Genomic DNA, 23,618 nt, shown 5'->3' on the forward strand with positions numbered 1-23,618 from the left:
TTCAAACAGACAGCTTGCTATAAGCCTTCTGGAGAATGACAGGGCTGGTCTGGAATTTCCCACTGAGAGTCTATGATGGGTCAGCTTCCTAGTCGTCGCTCCAAGGGTGAGCTGGTTTGGGATGGGTGTGGCAAATGGGCCATCATTGAACCAGAGCCACCAGCGCCCTGGGTGAGGTACAGGTGGTGCCTCAGATCCCATGTTATGGGAAAGCTCTCACCCAGGGGACTGCTGCCAGTTGTGTGGGTCCAGGTGTCCCTGACACCTACCACTCTATCCTTCCTGTAGCTTTGCCCAGGTTGGGTGTCAGAGGAAAGAGGAGGATTCCAGAAACATAACATGTTGACATCAATAATATCTGTCATTTGTTGGGTGCTTTGGGTCGCAAGATTGTCCTTGTGGTATTCCAGACCTGGCCCAGGACCTTTATATACCATTGATGGTCAATAAGTGCTTTGTGTCCATAAACCATGGTGAATAATTTGCAGGTATTAACCAATGAGTTGCTGTTTTACTGACAATGTTTTAAACAAAATAATGCACAAAGAGTTATTTAATCTACCAGCCCAGACAGACCAGCAACTCTTGTATCTGTATAATCATGGAAGTTGGTACAGTTGTTTCCCACACATTACTGATGAGTAAATTGAGGCTCAGAGAGGGCAGGGTCATAGAGTCAATGAATGGAGCAGTTGGAACTTGAACTTTCTATGTGGATGTCCCTAGTCATTGTGATCTCTCCCGCCAACTGGGCATTATCTGCTCTGTGCCGGGCATGGATCAGACCATAGTCCCTGTCCTCAGGGTGGGGACAGGCTTGGAGTGTGCCTCCATCAGGGGTTTGTCAGGAAGCGTGTGCTGGAAGAGGTGGAATTTATTTAGGACCTTGATGAGAGGGGTGGTGGGGGTGGGGGTGGGTAAGTGTTGGGAAGCTAGAAATATGGGACAGGCATTCTTGGCTGGCTTACAGCATGAACAAAGGCCCAGAGGGGTGGTTTGAAACTAGCAAACACTTCCACCGCTCAATAATGAAACCATCATATTGCCACATCCTCTTGGAAGGGCCTCCTGAGAACCTCAGCCTCTGGCCAACCCTCAAAACCAGTGGTAGCTCCAGGTAGAAGGCCTCATCTGTGCTTGTAGAGCCAAGACCTGTCCCAGTTGTCACCCCCACCCCACTCCTCTGAGAAAGTGTGTAGGTTCACTGAGGGCTCACATATACTAAGTGTAGGTCACCTGTTTCATCATACTGAGAGCCTTCTGAGGGAAGCACGATCTTTAGCCCCTATTGCAGATTGGCATACTGAGATTCAGAGAAGCAGCATGCTAGCCGTCACATAGACAAGAAATGGCAGTGAACCCAGGTCTGTGGATCCAAAGTCTGTCTCTTTTATTTTTTTAAAGATTTTTATTTATTTATTCATGAGAGACACAGAGAGAGGGAGAGAAGCAGAGACACAGGCAGAGGGAGACACAGGCTCCATGCAAGAAGTCCGATATGGAACTCGATCCTGGGACTCCAGGATCACAGCCTGGGCCGAAGGCAGGCGCTAAACCGCTGAGCCACCCAGGGATCCCAAAAGTCTGTCTCTTTTAAAGCCCTCTGTCATCCCAAGTCCAGAAGAAGTCTAGAACTTTCAGTTGAACTCCTAAGGATGAATGTGCTGTGCTTGGACATACTGAACATTTATAAAGCTCACTGGAAGGAGAAAAAGGCTTTTTTTTTCTTCTTCTTATTTCCAAGGTGTAACTATTCCCTCTAACTGTGGCTAACATCAGGCTACCAATGTGACACCACTGGACTTGGAATTGGAAAGAGATGAACACAGTTAGCACCTAAGTTAGCACAGTTAGCACCTAAGCTTACCTAAGTGGTAAGAGTCAGTCCCAGCACCCACTGGATGACTATCCTGTCCCTGCCCTAGTGTGGCCAGTGAAGCCCATCAGGACTGAGAAATAAGGGCTGAGAAACTTGCTCCTCCAGCGGGGGGCCTGCCCAGAATCCCAGGAAACTGTGGTTAATCTTTAAGTCAGCCTTGCAAACAAGTGCAGCTATTTTATCAGCCCAGGCTGGTTTCTGGTGCTGCCTCTGCAGCCGACTTGCTGTGGGACTTTGAACATATGCTTCCCCCTCTGGCCTCAGTTTACTGACTATGAGAACTACCATTAGCTGGTACCATTAGCTGAGCACAAGCTCAGCCACCCTCACGTTTGTCCATTCTAACCTTCTCAGGAGTCCTATGGGGCCACAATCACTTCGTTTTATAGGCAAGGGGATAGGGCTGGGGAACTCGGTGGACTTGTAGGAGATACGGCAGGTGGGCAACTAGTCTAGATTTGAACCCAGATTGGTCTGGCTCTAGGCCTTGCCCATTCCTGGTCTCTTGGAGGCTCTATTGTGCTCTGAGGCCTTTGCCTCCTCTCTTCTAGGGTTCACCTCCCAGCTCCTCTTGGGAAGAGAAGCCGAGGCCTGGTGCTGTTTGACCTGGATGGGCCTTAGTTTCCCATCTGTGAAATGGGAGAAATTTCAAAGAAGGAGAGACAAAACAGGGATGGTATTTAAAGCTGGATTCACACTCACCCTTCCCTATGCCATGATTCCAGGAGGACTAGTGAAGAGCCAAAAGTGGGGTGCAGTTTTGGAGCATGGGGTGAGATTGTTGGCATAGTGTTTGCAGAAGCCTTTGTGGCCTAAAGCAGCATTTCCTTATTGTCCCTTTTCTTTGCTCTACTCCTTGCCCCCTGCATCCAGATATAATTTGCCTCTTTATTTTCTGGGAAGTGTGATTGCCACTAAATACTGGCTTCAGCCCCCTCATAAGCAGGAATATCTAAAACTCAATGACTTCTGATAAGCTGCCTTAGTTACTGTTTTGTTTTTTAAATGCACATTAAAATGAACATATATCAGGGCACCTGGGTGGCTCAATCAGCTAAGTACCTGACTTCAGCTCTGGTCATGATCTCAGGCCCTGGGATGGAGCCCTGCCTGCAACTGGCTCCCTGCTGAGCAGTGAGTCTGCTTCTCTCTCTCCCTGTGCCCCTCCCCCTCCCCCTGCTCTCTCTCTGAAAAGAAATACAATCTAAAAAAATAAAATAAAATATAAAATGAACGTGTATCTATTAAAATAAATGTTGCTCTTCCCTACACTGTTCCTCCTGCCCCGGTCCTTGCTTTGGGAAACTCAAGTCAAGGCGGGTCCAAGGCCTGGTTCTCCTCAGGTGACTTCCTTCTCTGTGCCTCAGTTTTTCATCTGTAAAATGGGGATAATCATCAGCCTGCCCAGCCTAGGTGTTGTTAGGAATAGAGCCTTTTAAAAGTCGACCTGAGCCATTGGCATGGTGCCTGGGAAAGAGCAAAGGCTCCGTTAGCGCTGACATTATTATTCTTATTACCGGTAATTGAGGAAGAGGTGGATTTGGGGTCAGCAGGACGGGTGCTTGGGCCCGGTTAGGGAGGGCATTTTGGCTGGGGGGTATTTAGGGGTCCCACAGGGTGGGGCGCTCTCACGGGTCGGGGTGGGGGCAGGGTTTCTGTGTCCCCGCCCCCCGCCTGCCCCTCCGCACCCCGGCTCCTGCGGCTCCTGCGCCCACGGGGTGGGGCCCGCGCGTGGGTCTCTCCCGGGTCACCGCGGGGAGTCGGGCCCCGCACGCTTCCTCCTTCCTCCTCCCCCCGGCGGCCGGCCGGGCCCCTCCTCCCCGCTCGCGCGCTCCCTCCCTCCTCTCCCCTCCCCGGCCGCCGCCGCCTCCTCCTCCCTTTCTCTCCCGATCTGTCTCTCCCGGCCCGGAATCCATTCCGGCCTGGGAGCCGGAGCGGCCAGGCCGCCGAGTGCCCGACCCCGCCGTCCCGCGGTCCGCCCTCCCGCGCGTCCGTCCGCCCGTGCGCCGCCGCCCAGCGGCCCAGGTGAGCGCCCCCCGCCCCTCCGCGGGCCCCGGTCCCCGCCGGCCCGGGGGAGCCCCGCCCGGACCCCGTGGCGTCGGAGGGCGGGCGGCGGGGGGCTCGGGGCCCCGCTCCGGCCTCGCCGGGTCCGAGGCGCGATCCCGGGGCGCTGGGCGGGCGCAGGGGGACCTGCCCGGCGCGGCCTTTTGTTGTGATGCCTTGGGGGGGAGGGGGCGGGCGGGGGCTCGGGGTCCGGCCGGCGCGGGGGCCGCCGCCGGCTCCCCCTTCCCCGGAGCCCCCGGAGCCCCCGGAGCCCCCGGAGCGGGAGCCCGGCCGAGCCCCCGGGCCAGGTCTAGGCCAAATCTGAAATCTGAGCCTGTCGGCGCCGCCTCTGGCCGCGGCTGCCGGGCCTGGCGCCCCCGGCCGGGATGGGAGGTGGAGAGGGGGCGGGCAGGGTGGGCCTGGGGGCGCCGAGCCAGGGGCGCGGGCCGGGGCCCCAGGACCACCCTGTCCTCCTGGAGCTTGGGGTAGGGCCTGGTGCCGCGGGTCTGGAAGGGACAGGGCCGCACTGTCGGTCCACTGCCCCCAGCCCCCAGCCTCGCCCCTGGCAGGCCCAGCCGCCTGCCTGCTCAGAAGTTGGCAAAAGTTTTGGGTTTTCTCCACCAGGCTGGGTCCATCTCCCTGCCTGGGCTTCGGTTGGGGGTGAGCTTAGGTGCCCACAGGGGCTGCCGCTTGCCCAGCTCTGTGTGGTCAGGCAACTGCCTACCCTCTCTGATCTGGGGGTCCTGATCAGTGGCAGGTGGGTCTGGCTGGGACTGCTGGGCTGGTGGAAGGATGACGGTAAACAGAAGAGGCTCACCTATGGGGTATCAGTTCTGCCTCTGGGGCCTTCAGGCTCACTGGCCGGTGGGCCGAACAAGTGAGGCTTGTCAAGTGGGGCTTCCTGAGCTTCAGGACCTCTACATTTGGGGCAGGGGTCCCTGGGTTACCTGGGATGAGTCCAGGCCCAGACACAGTGCTGCTGAGATCAGACTTGGTTTCAGGCATAGACCAGGCGGGTCCTGTTAGTGCCCCTCTTGTCAGCCTCCTGGCTGGACAGACAAGACTTCTTGTCTCCCTGGGTGACCTGGGCCAAGGGACTGCCCCTCTGAGCACCCACATGTGGAATGGGGGAAGAATATATGCACTTCTACGTGTAGGAGCTCAGTGTGTAGTAGGTGCTCAATAAATGAGTGCTTCACTGGATGAATTGCCTAAAATGGGAGGGGGCTGAGGGGGCTGGTCCCAGTGGGGCTTGTGTCCAGAAGAGGATGGATTGGTGTCCGAAAAGCCACCTGAGAGCCCCTTGAGAAACAACTCCAGCACCATCCTGCCACCCAGCAGCTGTGTGACCTCGAGCAACTCGCTGCCTCCTTGGGCCTCAGTCTTATTAAGTATAAAATAGGCCAAATGGAGAAACCGAGGCTCAGAGAGGGGAAAGGACTTGACCAAGCCCACACAGTTTGAAGCTGGAATGAGAACGTACACTTCAGAGACCCCAGTTTGGCTGCCCTTGACCCCTCCAGTGTGGGGGGAGCAGGGGTTTCTCAGTATGGGACGAGGCATGCAACGGTGTTAGACCATACAGATTGATGAGTGATTGCATGGAAGCCACGAGGTCCTCCTGGGGATGTGGTGATGTGGTGTGCCTCGGTGATGTGGTCTTTCCACCTAGGGAAGTGATTTACAGTGTGTCACCTCTCTCAGCTGACTGCCTGCCTAAGCCCTTCTGTGTGGCTCTTGGGCTTTTTTCCTCCTGTAGGTGTCCCTGCCAGGACTGCCCTCTCCTCTGTGAGCTGTTTATCTGTTCTTACTCTTGAAGACTTAGCTTCAGGCCCACCTCTTCCAGGAAGGCTCCCTGGCTCTGCCTCCCCTCCCCATCCTCTTCCTGGAGCATGAACTCTCCCCAGCTCACAGCACAGTGCCTGCTGTGGCTTCTTCCTGATTGTGACCTGGCGGGTGGGGGGGGATGTCTGGCTCCCGCGAGCCCCAGGAGCCAGGGAGGACATGGCTCAGTGACCTGCTGACAACACTCCCCAACCCCCTGGTCCTCGTTGATCCCATTTTCCAAACCTGCCCAGATGCAAACATCCGTGACCCTGTGTGAGCCTCTGCTATATGCTAGGAGCTTCAAACTCAGGCTGAGCAGTGTGGCGAAGGGGTTAGTAGTGGGAGTTGTAGGAGGCATCAGGGGGCTTCCAAGAGGTGAGGGAGGGCAAGAAGTTTGCTCAACAAAGAAGGAGGGAGGGTGCTCTTTCTTCTATTCGGACACTTCCCAGGGTTGCTGGGATTGTGGAGGTGGTCATCCTGCTGCAGAATTGTGAACAGGTCCCTGGCCTCCTAGATATTTGAGTCTAGAGGGTGAGCCAAATAGCAAACAAGTTACCAAATAAATTAATATATAATCACAGATGCGATAAGGGCTCAGAGAGAGAGGCGTGGGGTGCAGAGGAATTTTGAAGGAAGTATGTAGGAGTTGGCCAAGCATGGAGCTGGGGAAGGGCTTGTCAGGCAGAGAGAAATGCATGTGCAAAGGCCCTGAGGTGGGGAAGTGTGTGTTATAGAGAAACGATGGGAAAGCCTCTGAATTCGGAGCACAGAGAATTAAGGAGAGTGGGTGAGAGGTGAAGTAGGGGGTGTTTTGGGGGGTAATCACTCATATGGCTGGACCATATGGAGCTGTGTGGGCCTTGGGGATGAGTTTGACCTTCATCTTCACACAAGGGACTACTCAGCGTGCCCTGTGTGAACAGCCCCATGCTGGAGGCCAGGGATACAGAGCTGTTCAAGGCACTTGGTAGAAATAGATCTGTGGGCTGGACTCCAAGTATTCTGTGGGGGCCTAGATCAGGAGTCAAGAGGAGGAGGCATTTGAGGCTGGGCTTTGAAAGTGGAGTAGGAGTTCACTGGCAGGAAGGCAGGAGAGGGTGGGAGCCAGCAGTTGGGAAGTGCATGCAGGGTGGCTGGAGGCTGGGTGTGAGGTGGGGGGGTGGGCAGGCAGGGGACAGCTGGAGACCAAAGGTATGACAGGGTTATGATAAGGGCTCAGGAGTCAAACAGGTCTGTGTTTGAGTTCTGACTGTCTCCACCCGTTGTGTATCTTTGGGTCATTCACTGTATCTTTCTGAGACTTCACTTTCTTTGTCTTGAAAACAAGGACAATATGTATCTCCCTATCAGGTAGCAGTCAAAGGAGGCCTACATGGCCCCCATGCCTGGTGCCCATAGGTGCTTAGGGAAGGTGACCTGCCTCAAGTAGTGATACACTGGGTAGCCCCTGGGCCCGGTGGGTCTGGCCTCATCAGCTGTGTTTGGAAGGCTTTAAGTGGATGAACTCATGGAGTCCGAAGGTGCTGGCCTAGGAAAGGATGTTGGCAGACAAGGCCACCCCTGTGCCGGGTGATTTTTTTTTTTTTTTTTAATTTTTTTTATTATTTTTATTTTATGATAGGCACACAGTGAGAGAGAGAGAGGCAGAGACACAGGCAGAGGGAGAAGCAGGCTCCATGCACCGGGAGCCCGATGTGGGATTCGATCCCGGGTCTCCAGGATCGCGCCCTGGGCCAAAGGCAGGCGCCAAACCGCTGCGCCACCCAGGGATCCCTGTGCCGGGTGATTTGAATCCTGCTCTGCCCTTGCTGTGCGAGGAGGCTGGACTGGGGAGAGTGCTGTTAGTCTAGTTCAGCCCAACTTCTTGAGAGCCTGCCTTAGGTGAGATTGGTCCATTTTCCAGATGTTAATACTAAGACCCAGAGAGGAGAAGCCACTTCCTGCATGGATCGTGTGGCTCCCAGCACCTCTATCTCCCCTTGGGTCCTTTACTCCCCCACCACTGCTCTAACCCCCTTATCTCTACAGTAAACCACTCTGGTTTCCACTCAAGCCAGTTAGCGGGGAGGGGAGGGGAGGGTACTTCCTCTGGGGTACCTCAGTTTCCTCATCTGTGAAGTGGGATAATATGAGTCATGGCTCCTAGGGTGCCCTGAGAGGACTGAAATAAAGCATTTAGCACTCATTAACTAGATAAATAGGGGTGGGGAAGAACCAGGTACAGCTTAAATCCTTCATCCTCTGGCAGCAGACACCCCCTTCCTGTGAAACAGTTCCTGAAGCTGTAAATGGGCATGCGGTTTTACCCTTAGTGAGGCCAAGGGGAGAGTGGGATGAGCTGGTCCCTGCCTTTACCTGGGCGCTGGCTCGGCATCATGGTTCTCGGAAATATAGCCCCAGCAGGTCCTTCCCCTGTGTTCAAGGCCTGGTTCCCACCGTCTGTCCAAAGGAAACCCAAACCTCTGCATACCTCCTTTGTGGAGATTAGATTTGCTATTTTCTCCCAGTGGCTTGAGTCTACTGGACACTCAGTAAATGTGACATCTTTCTCCCCTCCCTTCCCTCTCGGGGACTCAGATATCATCCAGTTTTAAGATGGCCCAGGCCTGCGCTGCTGTGTCGAGAAGCGTTCTGAGGTCCAGGCTTGGCTTCCTGGGAAGGAGCGCTGTGAGAGATGAGTAATGTCTGCCATTGGCAGAGGATTAGAGCATGTTGTCCATGTGCCGTGCGTTTGTCATTCCCGATCCATTCTGACCTTCTCTTTTCACAGATGGGGGAATTGAGGCCAGAAAGACCCGGGACATATTATCCAAGCTAGGAGAAAAATGCACATCTCTTGTCTTTTGATCCAAGGCTCTCCCAACTCAGCCAGCCTGCGCCTTCCCACTGGACAGCCTGGGTGGGGCCGAGTCAAGGGAGAGGTGGATAGGAAGGACCCCAGAGCCCACAGCCAGGAGCAAAGCCCTGGCTATAGGACCTTGAGCAAGGGACTCCCTTCTACCCTGGGCCTCAGCTCCTCTCTTCCCAGCACAATGACCCGGAGGAGTTCCAGAATAAAATGAGAAGCCTCTCCTGCGGGAGTTGTCCAGGGCAGGCCTGGCCGTTGAGCCCACGTGGGGCCGTTAGAAACTGTGGCAATGAGTCCTCCAAGCAGCCTGCAGGCAGACTCCTGGTGCCGTGGATGGAAGTCGGGAGACTCAGCCTCCCCGTCCGGGCCCGATTACTTTCTCTTGCCCTGCCCAGATTTGTTGCCCTGACCTTTACTCTGTCTGATGTGGATGTTCTCATGTCGTGCCCTCTCCAGCCAGGTTGTAGCCACGTGGACCATTCCATCCTTTGCCTTAGCAGGGGATGGGCAAAACTTTTGTTCCCATTACACAGAAAAGGAAACTGAGAGGCTCAGAAGGGACAATGGCTGGGGCCAAGGTCTCCCAGCACAGCGAAGTGTGAGCCCAGACTTCTGCCTTCTGAATGATCTGTAGCATCCAATTCCCACTGAGTGTGCACCCAGCTTGCCTGAAATCTTACCCAAGGAATAGGGCTGGTGTATTGCCGGGGACAGGTGATCCTTACTTTCTGGGCTTCTGGTTCTGGCTGATGGATCTCCCCTCAGATATGGAATATAGGGTCTTGCAGGGAGCCCCCAGCTCCAAGGGTTGGCATCTCATGGGTGCTCAGTGGCTACTCATGGCATAAAGGGATTAGAAGTAGCAAGGCTTTTGGAGCTGATTGGTTCTGGGTTCAAATCCTGACTGCCATTTGCTGTGTAGGATTGTGGAAAAACAATTGCTTGGGGCCCTGGTTTCCCTGTCTTAGAAATGGGGATGACAGTGCCAATGGCAGCTTTGACAAGGTGATGTGAGGATCAGATGAGTGAATGTATGTCTGCTTTGGCAGAGTCTGCACACAGTAAGTGCTTTGTATTTCTGAGCGCCCATAATTATGAAGGCAGTTCCCTGACCAGGCGGGAACTGTGGACAGGAATTACAGGCCAATCAATTGGGGACTCCCTGGGGCTGAGACCGGACGTATGTGTCTGTGGGAGGCTTGTCCAATGGGACGTGGCCAAGGGGAAGGTTAACTAGAAACACAGGTTTTGGACTGGGTGAGTTGGAGACCATGAGCGCCATCCTGCCTCCCTGACGGGCTCCCGCCTTAGCCCACCTGTGGCTTGCCCACCTGCGACTTGTCAAGGCCTCCCGGTGTCCTGATCGCGACATTTGAGGCCTCGTCACTGAGCGGGCCCATTCTCTGTGAAGGTGACCACTGATGGAGCCGTGGGTGCTTGGCCCGCGAGGCGGGAGCTGTTACTGCGCTGGTGCTTTGCAGGGGTAGCCGAGGCTCAGAGCGAGGCAAGGTGGGTGGGGGTAGGGGCCCCCCAGCTCGGGGTCCTGGAGGTGAGCCCTGCCTCTGCCCCGCCCCGGCCACGCCCACATTTCCCTGGTACTCAGTGGGCTTTGGGCTTTTGGAACCTTCAGCTGTCCCCTGTGGGCCCGGGTGCTCTGCCTCCGTGCCTTGCCCCTGTGGGCCCACCGCCCAGTGGCCCCCCCTCTCCATACTCGTCTAAGCGGCTGAGAGGCCTCTGCGCCTGCCGCCGGGAAGCTCTCAGTGACCACGCTCTGTGCCCCAGCCCGAGTCCATTCTTCCCTCCTCTGCACCCCACTGCCCTTCTCTGCCTTCCCGCATGGCTCTGACACCTTCTGCCCTACATGGCAAGTCACAGGATTCTTTTTGCCTCTTAGGCAGGACGGTGATGGTAATCATGGCTCAAGGGCACTGCACTTTACAGTCTACAGAGCACGTTCCACGGCCACCTCTCAGCGCCCCCAGCAGGGCTAGGAGTAATAATCTTCGTTTGGCAAATTAGGAAAATGAGACGCCACGTCAGGGTCCCCCCAGTGGCTCTCTCTGCTGGCACTGAGCCCCGCCCCCACCCCCATGAGCCCACAGTCTCCCGAGGCAGGAACCCCTCGAAAGGATTTGGAGGTTCAGAGAGGTGAAGTGACTTGTGTGAGGTCCCGTGGCCTGGAAGGCTGGCAGAGCTGGGAGGGTTCCTTCTGGGCCTCCGAGAAGGGACAGGTTGTGCCCATGCTCCCACTCCTGAGTGGAGAACTGGATGCACCCGTGGTCCTGAGGGAGCAGGGATCAGCCCCTGGAGGTCCTTCAGGAGTCACTGGCTCCCTCAGCACGTAGGTGGGCCCTGGGCCGGTGCCAGGTAAGTGCTTGTGTCTGGTCCTCACAGCATCCTGCCAGGCAGCAAGTTCTGGCCCCATTTCACCAGACAGGAAACTGAGGCTCAGACAAGCAAAGCAGCTTGCCTAAGGTCACCCAGTGCATGAATTTGGACCCGGGGCCCCAAGGACTCCACAGGCCTGCCGTGCCTCATGTGGGCTGAGCCCTTCTTTGCCTTCTGTCTGACCCCTGATCCTCCTCTAGCCCTTTCCTGGCATTCCTCTCAGAGTGATGAGGCCTGGAGACTTCTCTGGCAAGCTACCGGCCCCCAGCCCCAGGGCTCTCCTACCTCCAACTGCTGTCACCCACAAATTGTGTGACTTTGGTGAGTCACTTCACCTCTCTATGCTTCAGCTTCCCTACCTGAAAAATGGGCCTAATGCCAGTATCCATGCCATAGGCTTGTTCTAAGGTGCGGGATGCTCTCAGCAAAGCCAGCACCTAATGGGCACTGGAGAAAGATTAGTCGCTATTTTGTTATAATCTGTATCAGCTTGAAGAGGAAAGAATTGACAATCCCATTCTCCAGATTGGAAAACTGAGACTTAGAGAAAGGAAATAGCATCCATCAGGACACAGAGGGATATCACATGTTCCTGGGGGCACATCCCATTTCCAGATAGGGAAACTATCCCCTTCCAGGACTCAGTTTTCTCATCTGTTCAGTGGGTTTGTGCATATGGTGGGGAGATAGTTCCATCACATCAAACCAATGTGGTTCCTTAGTCCGCAGCCACCCTAGGGTGGGGGTTGGGGGAGGTAGGGGCACCTGTCTAGGCAGATGGGGGCTGTGCCCTGTGGACTTTGTCCCTGAATTATGCCAAGTTCTCAAGGCTAGGCTTGCCTAGGAGGCTGAATCAGGCCAGGCCAGGCCTTCGGGGTGCCCTGCAGCCACCAGCACCCAGGTCCCACCATATCACCTGGTCCACCTGCCTCCTCTGCTGTGTGCTCTAGACGAATGGCTTCTTTCATTGAGCCTCAGTTTCTCATCTGTGAGATGGGGGCAGACATCTTTCTTCACGAAGCTGTTGGGAGGACTGGATAGCTCATTTCCCTCCAGATGCCTGCCCATGCTAGGCTTAGAGAAAGGCCCCAGCTAGTGGTTACAGGTATGAGGATGGGCAGGATTCTGACTGGCAAGAAGGGGCAACAGCATTCCAGGCAGAGGACCCATGTGAGCCAAGGCTCAGAGTAGGACAGTTTAGGGAGTACCCTGTAGTTAGTTGGGGGGTAGGTGGAGTGGACTGCCACCTTCTAGGATTTGGACTGACCCTGAGGGGGTGGGCAGGGTGTCAGCAGTGACTGTGGTGATGTTGACCTTCCTGCCCTCCAAACTTTAGAATTCCTTTCAGAGCCTTGGGAGCAGCCACCTGTGCTCCCCACCCCCCTCCCTGCCAGGTGTTCCCGAAGGCCCTGGAACCAGATGAGCCACAGTTCTATTTGGGGACAATTCTGCTGTTCCCGTTTCTCTCCTGTGCCCTAGTTTTAGAAACGACGTGGGTTTGGTTACCAGTTGGCCATTTGCAGAAAGCACCCCCCCACCACCACTCCGCCCATACCTTAGATCTGTGGGCAGCATGGGCAAAATAGGACTCATTATTGCCTCTGGGAGTTGTTCCTGGCCTCTGTCCCTGGATTCTCTGGGTAGGGAATTGGCAGCTGGACTCTTGATTACGTGCTGCTGGTGTCTGGACCTTGTGTTGGGTGCTAGAGACCCCCAAGGGATGCACTCTGGGAACAGCCTGCACTCTGGTGGAGCCAGACACAGACCCTGATCATTGTCCTACCACAGGGTAGGCACCACAGGAACCCTGGCAGCCCATTACAAGGCCAGAAGGGCTTCCTAGAGGAAGTGTTACCTGACTTGAATCCTAAAGGATGAGCAGGAGCTCACAGGGAAAAAGCAATGGTGAGGACATGCCAGGACAAAGGCAGAGCCTGGGCAAATATCTGGAGGTGGGAACTCACCTGGTGTGTGCAGGTATAGCCTTGGGAGGTGGGGTGTGTGTGTGTGTGTCAGGTCATGTACAGGGTAGTTAGAAGGGGACTAGGTTGACCAGGCAAGGCCTCAATATCTTGCCAGGCTTTGCTGAGGCCTCCTGCTGAAGGTGCGAAGGGAAGACAAAGGCCAGACTTGGCTCTCCAGTGCTCAGTTACTGTTACCAAATGAAGGTAGTCCAAAGAGGCTGGGGTTCCAGATAGGGATCAAGAACCCCTACCTGAGGCAGAAGGTAGGGGCTGTTCTGGGGCCTCAGAGGAAGCAGATCAGGGAGGACTTCCTGGAGGAAGCAGTACATGACATACTTGAAAGGATGAGATAGTTCTCTGTGGGGAGGTGGAGCTTGAACTGGGGCCTGAAGCTGTGGCATGGGCAGCTCCTCTTGTTGGAGCCCCAAGGAAGGGTAGAATTTTGACTTCAGAGGTGCTGGTGCCCACCCATGGAGAGGTCTGAGGGCCTGCTCAGAGTCTACATGCCATCCTTGGGCATGAGGAGATAGCTGGACAGAACTGATTCATCTAGCACCGTGAGTGGGAGCCCTGTCAGCATTGTGGCTTTGGTGAGGTGGCCCTGGGGAGAAGGTGGGTGCCAGCCAGGTAAATGGCAAGTCTGGGATTGATGGGGGAGCAGCAAGGTGGGGGATGGAGGCCTCAGCCCCCACTCTGCCTGCCTGTACATCCTTTCCTTGTGGAAGCCCGCCTGGCAGGAAGTGGTGGAGACGTGTTGGGGCCTGGCTGGCTGATTCTGAAGGCGCCTGGGACATGGGCTGGGCATGGGGCAAGGGCTCCGGGTTCAAGGCCTGATCTCCCTGCCATGTTGGGTAAAGCTTGCCAGGGCAAAGGTCTCCCTGCTTGGGTCCATTCGAGCCTCCGGAAAGGCCCCTCTGCCCTCTTAAACTCAGACGGTCTGTACTCCAGACAAGGTGAGTAAGGAACGATGGCTGAAGACTCTGATGCCTGATAGGCATGGGTTTGAAACCCAGCTTTGTTCTCTGTGGGCCAGGAGCCCTTGACCAAGTGTCTTTGCTATTCTGAGCCTCAGTTTCCCCATCTGCAAAATGGGGGTCACCTTAGAGTCTCCTAGGGCTTAATAAGATTTCACAAGGCTGTGCCCAACACCATGCCGGCCCCTGGGGTCTGGCTTTGGAGCTGTTGGCCCAGCTGACCAGGGGTGGTAAGACTTGCTGAGTGGCTGAGGGGTGGCTTCCGGTCTGCCTTGGGCTCAGCACAGGCACCGAGGACAAAGCCCCTTTGTGGCGAGACAGATGGAGCCTGGGAGCCCCCCTCTCATCCAGGACCAGAGGGCCGCCTGCCCCTCCTCCTCACCCAGTCCCCCCGGGGGAAGGAGCTTCCTCAGGCAGAGGAGATGGGAAATGAAAGTCGGGTTGTGCAGGAGGAGAGTCCAGGCTGGCTGCAGCTGCGTAGGCCAGAGAGTCTGGCTGATGAGCTTGGACGGATCCATCCCTTTTCTGGGCCACCTTTCAGGGCCTTGAGCATCCCTGGCAAGTCCCAACCCCACTGTGTATGCCCTTTTCACTTATCCATCCGTCTATCCATCTGCCCATCCATCCATCCATGAATCTGTCCATCCATTCTGTAATTACCAGGTATCCACTGTGTGCTAGGCCCTATGCTTTCGGCCAGGGGCCACTCTGGCCAGATGGTAGCCAAGCTTCCCAGCTGTTATCTATTTTGAATATTACACCCGCTGCAGGGCATTCAGCAGTGAGTGAGACAGAAGTGGCCCCTGTCCTCAGACGTGTGCTCCCATGGGCAGCTATGTCATCAGTGCTGTGGTCTGTGCTAGGAAGGAGAAGTTGAAGGTCCTTACTTGGGCAGGAGGAGGTCAAGAGAAGCCTTCTGTGAGGAGGTAGCTATTGAAATGAGACTCAAAGAGAGGACAGAGTTGGTGGGGCATGTTGCCATTGAAACAGGTGGCCAGGCAGGGCCTTCTGAGCCTGTGATGAAGCACCTGGAAGACATGAAGGGGTGGGGTGTGTGGATGTCTGGGATCGGTAGGCTCTGGTAGAGGGGACGACAAGGGCAAAGGCCCGAGTGAGTGTGTGCGCCCGGTTCTCAGGGAAAGGGGAAGGAGTGGACAGTGTGAGAAGAACAGAAGTGAAGGGGGTGGGGCCGGTAGAGTCCACTAGAAGGCTTGGAGGCCCGGGGGGAGGACTTTGTCCTTTGTTTCATAGGGGCCGTGAAGGGTGTTAAGCAAGAGTCATGGTTCAGACTGACATTCCAGAAAGGGTCTCTGCCCCCAGTTGTCCAGCTTGGGGGAGGAGGCTGAACCTGGGCAGTGGGGTGGCCATGGTGAGAGGGAAGTGGATTCAGAATGTGTTTAGAAGGTGGGATAGGCAGGACTGGGAACCGGGTTACGTGGGGGCAGGAGGAATCATCGTTCCTCTCTTGGGCTGCTTGCTGGTGATGAGGGGCTGAGTCCTCGCCACAGGCCATGGTGGCTTCTGGTTTGTTTGTTCCCTCTCCCTGGTCCATCTGGAGGCACAAATTCCCAGTGCCTTCCTCACGGTGTCCTGATGGCTGGGCTGAGCCTTTCTGTTCCCATGGCTCTGTACATGTTAGGCAAAACTGGCAGGACCCTACCCATTTTACAGATGAGAAAACTGAGGCTAAGAGTGGTACACCCACTGCCTGGGTTACATAGTGGGGCAGGGTTGGGGCTTGGTCTCTCAGGACTCAAGGGATCTATGGATTTGGGGAGTACGGACCCTGCCTCCCCAGTTCCAGCTAAAGATTTCTGTACCTAAGATTTCTTTCCTGCCCTGAACTATCTTAGGGAGATGGAGGCTGCCTCAGTGTGACCTCAGAGGTGGGGTCAGGAGCCTGGACTCTAACTTGCCACGTGACCTGGACCTGTTTCCTCTGCTGGGGATTCCTAGATCACAGCAGTGTTGGGGGGCGGGGCAGATAAAACGATGCACGTTAAGTGCCACGCCTGATGCCTGGCATACAATAAACATTAAGTAATCAGTAGGTTTATTATTGTTGTTTCTGTGGGGAGTGAGGACATGTGTGTAAGTTGGGCCTCTGGCTATGTCACCCCCAGAGCTGGGCTTTGGGGCAGCGCTGCAGTTGCCAGGAGGTGTCTTCTAGATAACTCAGCGCCAAGGGATAGGAGGTCCCCGGGATCCATGCCCAGCACTACTTTCCACACGGGGAAACTGGCCACGAAGCAACCAGGGACAGAGCAGCGTTTTACACCAGGTGGCCTGCCGCCCTGCCCTGCTCCCGCGCCACCCACTTCCGGGCCTTGCCCTTCCCTTTCCCTCTAGGGCTTCTAGGCTGTGGACAGGTGTAGACAGGTCCCAGCGGGAAGGGATCCTGCACGCTACAGGGCAGGTCAGGGCCTGGAGTCTGGAAAGGAGTCCCCTTCCTGCCCAGGAAGAAACCCAAGAGCTGCAGGGGCTGGCATGGCTCTGCCTCTGCAGGCTGGGCTTAGGGGGGCTCCCCGGGCTGCTTAGCCTTTGCCTTCCCCGGGCTGCGGGCCCTGTCCCCGGCGGCCCCCCTCCATCCCTCTCCCGGATGCCAGCCCGAGCCTGCAGCGCCCCGCCCCGCCCCGGCCACACTGGCAGAGCCGGTTTGAGGCCTGCCAGCCCCGAGCGTGTTTGCTCCACGAACACGGGACCAGACACGTTGTGGCTGCCCTGGCCCGTGGATGGCCCCTGGCTCACTCTTCCCGCGCTCCTCGCTCCCCCCGCAAACATCCCCTGGGACCCGTTCTGCGTCCCGGCCCGTGCGGCGTGGGGCTCGGGGCCTGGAGGTGGGTGCCTCAGACTTGCACACTGCCCTGTGGAGGTCAGGGAGGTCGCAAGCTCTGGCACGGGGACGTGTCTGGCGACGGCAGCAGCGAGCGGGGGGTCAGGGTGTAGGCCGTGGGGCTGGACAGACCCAGGCCGAGGTGCCCCCACCCCCCACCCCCTGTGCCTCTTTGTTGTCTGGGTCCCTGGGTAGGACCCATTCATCTCTCCCTCCCTCCCTCCCTCCTCTCACTGGAATTTGTGAAGGGTCAGGGGAAGGCAGGTGGGGAAGCTTTGGTGGGGGGCAGACAGCGCGTGCCACGTGTGAAGGTTAGAGGGTGATTATAAGTTGAAGGCAGGGTTGAGAGGTGGGAGGAAGGAGATGCAGCAGGCCTCCATCCTGTGAGCAGCAGGCCCACAGGCCGTCCCGCTGACACTGTCCCCAACCTCAGGCTCAGAGGCTGTCTTCCTCAGGGCTGCCAGAGGCATCATTTTGTGGGTAAGTGAAGGGTGGGCTGGACTTCCTGGTCACGCATGCAGGGTGGGCCACCTGTGTGTGGGCTTTGAGGCTGGGGGCGGGGGACGGGGGCTGGAGCTCGGGTTGACTTTGTGGAGGGGCCGGGCCACCAGGTGCTTCTGCCCACCAGTGTCCCCAGAGGGAGTTCTGCCTGGGTGTGGGCGGGGAAGAGGGGGCACTATGTATTCCCAGAGCAGAGAAGCAGAGCTGCTGTCAGGGAGTAGCGAACACTGTGAGCCCCTGAATGCAGTGGGCAGAGGCCACTGGCTGGCAATGGTCCCCCCAAGGCCCATCACCCATCTCCAGCCACCTTGGAGAGGCCCAGAGAAAGCAAAACTTGTCACCTCAGTGGCATGGGGGTGGGGGGTGGGGTCGGGAGTGGCATCTGCTAAGGAACCTTTGACATGCCAGGGCCTCTGTCAGGGTACAGACACTGAGCCCCAAGATGGGGCGTGACTGGCCCAAGGTCACACAGCGATTCCGATGGAGAACTTCCATTCAGCCAGGTGGTACCTGGCTGGGTCCCTGGAACCTGCCTGTACTGGGCTTAGTGCCTTGAGAATCTTCTCTTCAGTCCCGGTGCCCACACCCTCATTCAGGGGCCAGACTCGCCTCGCTGTGTGACCTGGGCCTGGGAGCCCCCCTCTAAGCCTCAGCTCTTGGTCTGTGAAGGAGGATGTCTCACAAAGGCTCCCTGACACCAGGGCTGTGACCTTTGGCCTGTGAGCCTCCCTGCCCGCCCACTGGCCAGGCTGCCTGGCCTAGGCTCTGGGGTAGAGGCTGGAGTAGGGTGGGTGAAACCTCCCAAGCCTGTGGACCTCCCTGGCCCCAAGATGCTCCCATGGGCAGGAGGACCCTTCCAGTGACTAACCTCTTGGGCCTTGGAGTGGGGGAATGGTGGGAAGCAGGCATGGGAAAGCTGGAGCCACCCACTGGATGCCTGTCTTTTCCCCCATTTTGTTGCTGGGGAGACTGAGGCTGCATGCCTTATACTGACTGGCTCCCTTCCTTTCTCTTAACGATCCTACCTTTAGGCCTTTGCCCAAGCAGTCTCTTCTGCCTGGATCATACTTCCCTTTCCTCTTTCGCACACTGTCCAGCCTTCGGACCTCAACTGAGATATCCCCTCCTTTGGGAAGTTCGCCATGGTTTAGGCCCCTTCTTGGCCCTCCAGCCCTCTAGAGCTGGAGGTCACTGTGCTCTGAGATGATCGCTGGGGGATGAAGGCTCAGTAACCTAACCCTGCCCCACCCCACAGTCTCAGGGGCCTGAGAAAACTTTCATGGCCTCTTCTCTCAGTTTTTCTGATCTGAATTGCTAGACAGATCCCTTTCAGGCCCTCCTTCAGACCTTTTCAGGCCTTGGCCAAAGACTAGCAGCGAGTGACCTAGTTAAGTTGGGACTCACACAGTCCAGACGGCTCACTTGATAACCCCCTGTACATCTGACCTTCCTGTCTCAGGGCCTTTGCACAAGCTGTGCCAACCTCCTAGATTGCCCTTCCCATGCCTCCTTATATATCTAGTGGAGACAGGATGGGCTTTGGTATCACTCAGATTTGTGTTGGCATCTGGGTCTTCACTTCCTGGCTGGGCAGCTTCTGGGAGACCTTATATCCTCGTGTGTGACATGCGTGTGGCCACGGCTCACTTCAGGGCTATTGGGAGCATTTGAAGGGGTAGTGTGAACCCTAGGTGGGAGGAAGTAGGTGGGGGGAAGTGTGGCCTTCAGCATGCCCCATTCCACCCCACTGGCCTGCATTGGAGCAGCCAATGGTATTGAGTTTTGGAGAGGGAGCCGAGGTGGCCCTAGACCCCACCAAGAAGAGCCCAGCCAAGGCTCCTTCCTTGGGCCCTTCTCTGTAGGGGGAAGATCCGAGAGGGAGGGACTTGCCAGTCAGCTGCTAGGAGGTGAGGTCTTAGTCTCATCATTTAATCTGTGTGTGCCAGTTTCTCCATCTGTGAATGGGGTAATGAGAACGGTACGTAGTAGGTCCTAAATAAATACCAGCTATTACTACTGTCATCGTTCATATTACCCCCACTCTGGAGTCAGAGTCCTTTCCATATTCCGAAACCACTTGTAGAAAAACACCCCAGTTCGACAGGGAATTCTTTTGAGAGTGTGAAAGGAAGGAAGGAATCAGGTGAAGCCCCCTGCCCATGGGGAGCTTCCATTCTCATGTGGAAGGCTATAGGGAGGCAGGAGAGGGATGGAGCCCCCATCTGTGAAATGGGAGCATTGGACTGGCCCCCTCGCCAGGCTCCTCTGGCCTTAGCTTCCCCCTCCGTGGACAGGGCAGTGCTAGTGGTACCTGCCCCACGGGGCTTTGAGGAGGGAGGGGCGTCAGTTGGGGACTGAGTCTTGGAGGTTCAGAGGGGTCACATGTTCACTCCATAAATGGTCCTCCTGGGGCTCCCCTGTCTTGGCCTCCAATTCCTCTTTTGGAAAAATGGACTGGCCCCGGAGCCCTGCTTTATCCTCGATGTGTGGGCTACCTGCCAGAGTTCAGCTGGGAGCAGTGGCCTTGGAGAGAAGGGCTGACAGTGGCCTAGGGCCAGGAGAGCCAGGATCCCCAGCTGGCCTGCTTCTGTCTTGGATGGTGGCTGGGACACCTGACTTGGCTTCTCTGAGCCTCTCTCTGTCTCCACCTCTGCGAGACAGGGCTGATCATCCCTGTATGGCTGGGTCCCGGAGAGAACTAGATAGCTAAGCAATGATGGAAACTGTCATGTTCACAATAGTAAGGGCCCCGTTTTGGAAGAATAGCCTGTGTGCTCAGGGCTCTGCGTCCGTTAACTCATCTGCCTTTGCAGCTGCCTGGGGATGACCATGGCTGACTCCGTGGTACCGAAGGAGGCTTTGATCAGTTTACCCAGGGTCCACCCGTGGGCCACAGCAGGGCCCCTCTAACCATGATGCTGTACCCCAACTGGCTCAGGCAGGACTTCCCAGTCCATCTCTCCAGATGGCTGCTGATGGGCTGCTGATGGGCTGTTTCCCTCCCCGCCACCTCCTCCCTCCTCCACCCCACACATTCCTGACACAACCTCCACTCCCATCCTTCCCCCACCCCGGGTTGGGTCACTGTTATCAGGAGACATTCCTGGACTGGCTGAGAAGAGCTCCTACCTTGGGCCCCTCTGAGAGGGGTTGTGACTGCTGACAGAGGCCCTGTTGGTGGCTCCTCTGGGAGTGGGGCCCTGGGACACGAGGCTGCAGAACCCACAGTTCAAGTCTGCTGGCTGATGCTGCCTCTTACAAGCTCTGTGACTTGAGGCAAGCACCGTGAACTCTGTATGCCTTGGTTTTCTCATCTGCAAATGGGGCTGACCACGTATGGCTGCAGTGGGTTCATTGGGACTCACGCATGTAGTGCCATTCTTAGTCTGGTGCCTGACACGCAGGAGTCTCTCTACCCATCAACCAGCTGTTGTTATCATTTGAGAACTAGTTGCCTCTCCTTTAGGTGGGGCCCCCAGTTTAGATGGTACCTTCTGAGGGGTGCACATCAGGAGGGTGCCTGTGGGATGAGGGACCTTAGGCAGTCCCTATCCCTCTCTGAGCCTCCTTTTCCTGGTCTGCTCTTTGAGCAGTTGGGTATGAGTGAGTGCAGCTCTACCCCAGTGCCCCCTTGTCCCCATTGCTGTATTCTCTGTAATTCATCCCTTGGCCCGTTTGGCCACTTGGCTTTTGTCTTTCCCACCATAATGCCTGGCACATAGCAGGTGCTCAGCCAAGCCTTGTGGAAGGAGCCAACAAATGCACAACTCTTGAGTGAATACCCAGGGCTTTCCTATTTCTGTCTTTTTGTGCATAGCTCCCTTTGCCAGGAGCACTGTCCCCAGTCTCTCTGCTTGTGGAACTCCTTCTTGTCCTTGAAGTCCTCCTCAAATGTTGCCTCTCACAGCAAGCCCTTCCCACCTTCTCCCTGTCAGAGTATTGCTGGTGTTCTGCACACTTGGTCTGAGGCTCTCTGCTGGCACCTTTTACAATCCAACTTGGTGGACTTAGTAACATATTAATAAACAACAAGAACCGTGCAGTGAATGGGCACTAGGCACATGGGCAGCCCCGTGCATGGGTTGTCTTATTCACTCCTCCACAACAACCTTGAAGCTGGGCATTATTATTATCCCTCTCTTTGCAGAACACAGAAGCTCAGAGAAGTGAAGTGACCTTCCCAGCTATGAGAGAGGGCATGCCAGGATTTGAGACCAGGTAAGCCTGTATTTTTTCTTAAAAGGAAAAGAAAAAGGGACCCCTGGGTGGCTCAGCGGTTTAGTGCCCACCTTTAGCCCAGGGTGTGATCCCGGAGTCCAGGGATCGAGTCCTACATCGGGCTTCCTGCAGGGAGCCTGCTTCTCCCTCTCCCTCTGCCTCTGCCTCTGCCTCTCTCTCTGTGTCTCTCATGAATAAATAAATAAAATCTTAAAAAAAAAAAAGGAAAAGAAAAAGCATTAACATGCACACAGTAAAAAATAATTCAAAGTACAAAGGAAGACAGGGAAAAACTCCTCTTGGCTGCAGGTCTCCTTGTCAGAGGCAACTACTGGAGGGGTTCTGATGTGTCCTTCTAGGGAGATGGAGGATGCATATGTAAACACGTATGTTAGAAAATTAACACACACACACACACACACACACACAAATGGTAGCATGTGGTGTACCCTGTCTTACACCTGCCTGTTTCTTCTTGGCAGTGTACCCTGGGGACCATTTGGTGCCACTGCTTTCTTTTCCATGGTTGCATTGTATGCTTTGTGTGGCTGGAGACCAGGCTTTATTTAATTAGTGAGGAATGGGAGGCCTGGGTGGCTCAGTTGTTTCAGCATCTGTCTTTGGCTAGGGTTATGATCTTAGGGTCCTGGGATAGAGCCCCGCATCAGGTTCTCTGCTCAGCAAGGAGAGAACTTCTCTGCTTCTCCCTCTCCTTCTGTGCTCTCTCTCTCCCTATCAAATAAATAAATAAAATCTTTTAAACAAAAGTTGCATATCTCTTTAAACAAATAATTAGTGAAGAATACTTTAGTTGTTTCTAGTCTTTTGCTTCTTATAGACAATTCTGTGATGAATATCCTGTCATTCACTTAGTATTCATGTGCGAGGATTCCTCTAGGATTGAGCCCAATCTGCAGGCTCAGAGGTTGTATGCAGTTGCCATTTGATGGCAATTGCCAGATTGTCCTAGCTGCAGGTTGTGCAAATAGACCCTCACGCTGCCCCTCCACCCCCGGCTTCCCTCACTCTTAACCAGTGTGGGTTTTGCTATAGAATTTCGAGGTCTTTGCCAGTCTAATAGTTGAACAGTGGCCCTCTGCTGTAGTGTTTTGTTTTGTTTTTTAATATCACAGCTTTACTGAGATATAATTCACATACCGAACAACTCGCCCATTTAAAATGTACTATTTAATGGTTTTTAGTATATTCACAGAGTTGTGTAACTATCACCACAATCAATTTTAGAACACTTCTATCACCCCAAAAAGAAACTGTGTACCCATTAGTCACTCCCCACTCCCCCTCAGACGTTCCTCCTCCAGCTCCGGGCAACAACCAGTCTTTCTGTTTCTATAGATTTGCCTATTCTGGTCCTTTTATATAAATGGAATCATACAGCATGTGGTCTTTTGTGTCTGGCTTCTTTCACTTAGCATCATGCTTTCAAGGTTCATCCATGTTATAGCATGTTGTCAGGCATCATTCCTTTTTCTTGCAAAATAATATTCCATTGTCTGGACATAGTACCACATGTCATCTGTCCATTCATCAGCTGCTGGATATATGGTGGTTTCCACTTTTTGGCTATTATGAACAAAGCTGTTATGAATATTCACATACAAGTTTTTTTAAAATTTTTTTTTCACATACACATTTTTATGTTTTCACATAAAAGTTCTCTTTTCTCTTGGGTACATACCTAAAGCAGACTTTCTGGATCATGTGGTAACTTTATGTTTAATCTTTTGAGGAAAAATACCAGGCTGTTTTCCAAAGCAGCAACACCATTGTACATTCCCGCCGGCAATGTATGAGGTTTCCAACAACTTACTGTTATCTGTCTTTTTAATTATAGCTTTCCTAGTGGGCGTGAAGGGGTAGCTCATTGTGGTTTTGATTTGCGTCTCCTTAATGACTAATGATGTTGAGCATCTTTGCATGCAGTTATTGGCCATGTGTAATTCTTTTTTGGAGAAATGTCTAATTGGGGTATTTGTCTTTTTGTTGTTGAGTTGTAAGAGTTCTTTATGTATTCTTGGTACAGATCCCTTATCATATATATGATTTACAAATATTTTCTCCCATTCTGTGAATTCTTTTTATCTCCTTGATGGTGTCCGTTGGATACAATTTTTTAAATTTT

General features: G+C 54.8%; 1 protein-coding gene across 5 annotated transcripts in view; it reads left to right on the forward strand.

Moving 5' to 3' along the window:
- Positions 1–3,830: 3,830 nt before the first annotated feature.
- The window catches only part of SRC (SRC proto-oncogene, non-receptor tyrosine kinase), a 50,414-nt gene continuing 30,626 nt past the window's right edge, over positions 3,831–23,618 (forward strand). For 2 of the 5 annotated variants that reach the window (XM_038572270.1, XM_038572274.1), the window contains exons 1-2: positions 3,831–3,904; positions 21,405–21,475. The gene's annotated coding sequence lies outside the window, so the exon portion shown is untranslated. Of the gene's footprint in view, positions 3,905–17,211; positions 17,237–21,404; positions 21,476–23,618 lie in introns of those variants that run through there. The other 3 variants (XM_038572275.1, XM_038572273.1, XM_038572271.1) reach the window with 3 other exon arrangements.

This window comes from Canis lupus, chromosome 24 (genome assembly GCF_011100685.1).
Source record: "Canis lupus familiaris isolate Mischka breed German Shepherd chromosome 24, alternate assembly UU_Cfam_GSD_1.0, whole genome shotgun sequence".
In the NCBI taxonomy this organism is placed as follows: Eukaryota; Metazoa; Chordata; class Mammalia; order Carnivora; family Canidae; genus Canis; species Canis lupus.